This window comes from Miniopterus schreibersii (genome assembly GCF_964146895.1).
Source record: "Miniopterus schreibersii genome assembly, chromosome: X".
NCBI lineage: Eukaryota > Metazoa > Chordata > Mammalia > Chiroptera > Miniopteridae > Miniopterus > Miniopterus schreibersii.
In genome coordinates, this window is record NC_138104.1 from 8,246,561 (window position 1) to 8,250,894 (window position 4,334).

Genomic DNA, 4,334 nt, shown 5'->3' on the forward strand with positions numbered 1-4,334 from the left:
CGGGGCAGGATCGAAAAGTCTGAGGTCTGGGTTAGCTCTTTTAACTCTTTAATGTCTGCGACCCAATCCTCAAACTAGCAAGATCATCATTACCTGGGAGCTTATGAGAAATGCAGACTCTCAGCCCCCACCCCTACACCTACTCCTTCAGAATTTGCATTTTAATAAGATCCCCAGGTGATTCCTAAACACATTAAAGTTTGAGAAGCGCTCCCTTAATTGTTTAAGGCACAATGGAATGAAACCTCGATTTGCAATCTGGAAAGCGATGGTGGATCCCAACCATGGTCAGAGCATAAAAAGTTCAGAGGCAAGGCAGGTATTGATGAAAGTCCTGTTCCCTGCAGCCCAGCCCAGACTTACCGAAGGCCCAAGAAGGAGAGTTTCTGTCTGTAATGAGTGTTCATAAACCGGGCACTGCCTCTGTGTGTGTGTGTGTGTTTGTGTTTATATTTATCTTATTTTCTCAACTAGACTGTAAGATTTAAAAGGCCAGGGACCATATTGTATATGTATGAGTGTATATATTATGGGAAAACAATGATATATAATTAACGAGCACAAGCTCTGAAGTAGGCAGACCTGCCTTCTGGGCTCAGAATTTCCACTGATTTACTGTGTGTTCTCAGTGACGCACGGTCTTTTGGAGCCTCAGTTTCTTTATCTGGATTACTAGTGCTATTGAAAACCTACCTCCCAGCATTGTTGGAGGATGAAATAAGTAAACTGCAGAAATGTACCTGGTAAATAACAGGCTCTCAATGAAACAGTCACACCTTTCTTTTGGAATCTCCGTACACACACACCACCACCACCACCACCACCACCAGGGCCTAGTTCCAGGCCAACACATTTTTATTTTATTTTATCTTTTATCTTTCTTGTTGACAGTATTACAGATATCCCCCATTTCCCCCCCATCGAGCCCCTCCACCCAGGTCCCACCCCACCCCAGGCCTTCACAGCCCTATTGTCTTTGTCCCTAGGCTATGCATATATGCATATAAATTCTTTGGTTAATCTCTTCCCACCCACCCTCCCCCCTTTCCTCTGAGTTCTGTCAGTCTATCCCATGCATCCATGTCTCTGGACCTAATTTGTTGTTAGTTTATTTTGTCCATTAGATTCCACATATAAGTGAGATCATGTGATACTTGTCTTTCTCTGACTCCAGCACATTTTAAATGCTAAATAAAAATATGCTATGTGATTGATCACCTTGTCGGTCCAGACTAAAATGCATTTTAAGTGAACAACTCTGAGTGTTTTCTTACTGTTCTTCCAAATATCAAAGCAAATCATTCTTGTTATGGAAATTTTTGAAAAACACAGGAAAGTACATATGAAATCTAGCACTTTCCTTTCTGCCACCAAGTGGCTGGGAGGCGGGGCTCAGGTGAATTCAAGATTTGGCTCCATTTTGTACTTCTTAATGGTAGTTACAAAATAGTCACGGGGATGTAAAGTACAGCACACAGAATATAGTCCATAATATTGTAATAACGATGTATGGTGCCAGGGGGGTACTGGAAATATTGCAAAGTATATGACTGTCTAACCACTATACAGTACACCTGAAATTAATACAAAATAATACTGAATGTAAGCTATAGTTGAAAAATAAAATTAAAAAAAAAGATTCTGCTCCACCTGTAACCCACCACCATGGCCGAGGAAGGTATTGCTGCTGGAGGTGTAATGGATATTGGTACTGATTTACAAGAGGTACTGAAGACCAGAGTGATCCATGAGGGCCTACCATGAAAAATTTGCCAAGTTGCCAAAGCCTGAGACCAGTGCCAAGCCCATATGTGTGTGTTTGCATCCATCCAATTGCAATGAGACTGTGTATGTCAAGTTGGTGGAGACCCTTTGCGCTGACACCAAATCAGCCTAATTAAGGTTGATGACAAGAAACTAGGGGAACGGGCTGGCCTCTGGAAAACTGACAGAGAGGGAAAATCCCATAAACTGGCTGGTCGCAGTTGTGTAATAGTTAAGGACCACAGCAAAGAGTCTTAGGCCAAGGGTGTCATCCAGGAGTACTTCAAATGCAAGGAATGAACAACAAAAATACTTGGCTCTTGTTCCTCAAAAAAAAGTCTACAAAATATTCTCTAATGCATTCACGCAGCAATATAACATGTTGATACTAACATTTTGGAGTATTTCTTTCCAGATTATTTATTTATTTATATATATATATATATGGAAACCATAATAGTTATCTGTTATTACCATCTCTGAAGACAATTAGGCCAGCTGGGTTCCCTTCCTTGCTGAGAACTGAGTGTGGGGCTTCTGGAAACCTGGGACTTGAAACCAGCCAAACTAAGACATTTTCCTGGTTCCATGGCTTGCATCTGTTACTCCAATCTCCAAATGATGTGTGCCGCACAACCACACTTTCTAAGACTCTGCAGAATAGAAAGTGGTGAAATGAGAAAACATCTGTACTGGTGACCAGTCAAACATAATCTATATTTCAAACCCAACATTTTTTAAGTGAAACAATGAGTTGAAATAAGGGGCTAAGAGACAAGTGTCTTTGAAAACGTAACTCTGGCTTTGTCTACCTCAAACCCTCCAAGCTTGCAGTTTCCACTTTAACTGGGAGAGAGACAGGAGGTATTGGAAATTGAGCAGGAGACACATTCTTTCATTGATCTAGGAGAGAGTAAAGCATGTTTAGCCAAACAGAAATCCTTGAAATCTCACAATCACTATGCTGGTCCAAAGAGGATTTGGTATCCTGAAGGAGGCAGTGGTGAAGCTATAACACTGGGCCTTCAAATAGCTGAGGATTTAGAAAGCAGAATTCTTGTTAGGTCTTGCTCTGCGACCTTCAGGGACAACCTATTCATATTCAGACTGGGGGTCTGGGGACCTTCAGCCCCATCTCCCAAAATAACTTGGGTATATGGGCCATTGGTCTCTTCAGTCTTTGTATGCCTAGGCCTGACCCCCAGGCTTTCACGATCTGGATAAATGCTGTTTCTCTCCCTCCTTCATCCAAATCTTGTTCTGGATCCTGAAGGTGCTAGGTTTAAAGTAGGAAGACATGCTTTCAAATCTTCCTTTCTGCTACCTGTAATACATATGAGGCCTTGGCTGCAACACTGAACCCCTCGTATTGTCAGTCTCCACATCTGTAAAATGAGGATAATGATGTTATGCCTCTCCTTCAGTTATTGTGAGGATTTTCCTACTTTAAACCTAGCCTCCAAAAATAGTATAGGCACAGGGAAAGTTCAATAAACAATAGACAGAGTAGAGGATTCCCTCCCCCCTGTACCTGATAGACTGTCATTTATTTAACTAATCCAAAATTCACTTTTCTTTCATCTCTTCGCCAAATCCTTGATGCCGATTTCATGTCTGGAGTCCAGCCTTTTTTGCTTTCAATTGGTCCAACCCACTGCTTCTAAATACATCTTTCTCACACCTGCAGCTTGGACCACATCAAGGGGCTTGGCTCCACCATTTAGCCCCTCCCAAACTCATCCCTTATTCCCCTTTCTTTTCCTTTCCATGGAGAATATTCATTCATTTCTTCCAATTCACCATTTGTCCTTTAACTTCATTACTGGTAAAACCTCTGTTTTTATTCACTGAGCCTTCTTTCTTCATTTAAATTCCACTCACTTCAAAAGGCTTGCTTAAAAAACAAAAACAGAAAAAAAATAGTTATCAAAGTCAAGGGGGGAAAAAGCGTTCCTCTCACTGTACATCAAAGTATAGTTACCCTGAAAAAAAACACACCACACCAACATTTTTGAAAAGATGATAGCCTGTGCAGGGAAGGGTGTGATAAAAGGACACTCTCACCTGCTGCAGGTAAGAGTGGGAAGCATTTGGGAAAGATTTATGGAACCACAAATATGTTCATACTCATTAACTCCATATTTCAATTTCTAGGTGACTTAAGGATATAGTAAAAAAAATGTGGATGAAAAGGCACTATGCTAATATATATTCATTGCAGTGTTAATGACAATGGACACATTGGAACCACGCAAAGGGCCAAGAAAATTCTAAAATAAGTGAAACCGAATCCAATAGGTGTAGTCTGCAGTTACTAAAATAATAATCATGAAGTAACTACCTAAAAAAGTTTACAGTGTGAAAGCAAGGTACCAAAAAGTGTGTGTAGTAAAATAAATACATCAAGCAAGCAAGCAAGCACTGGGACAGGACTAGGGGGAAAAAAACACAGCAAAATACTACCATGGCCGCGCTTAGGAGTTCTAATTAAGAATAAGGAGGGTTCTTGCCCTTTTCTCTACTTTTCAAAGATTCTGTAATGTGGTTATATTACTGTTATAAATACATAT

General features: G+C 40.7%; 1 pseudogene across 1 annotated transcript; it reads left to right on the forward strand.

Annotated features, from left to right (window-relative positions):
* Positions 1–1,665: 1,665 nt before the first annotated feature.
* Positions 1,666–2,064, forward strand: LOC308551714 (small ribosomal subunit protein eS12 pseudogene; annotated as a pseudogene). Its single transcript has one exon. The product of its transcript is annotated as a small ribosomal subunit protein eS12 pseudogene (transcript).
* The last annotated feature ends 2,270 nt before the right edge of the window (positions 2,065–4,334 follow it).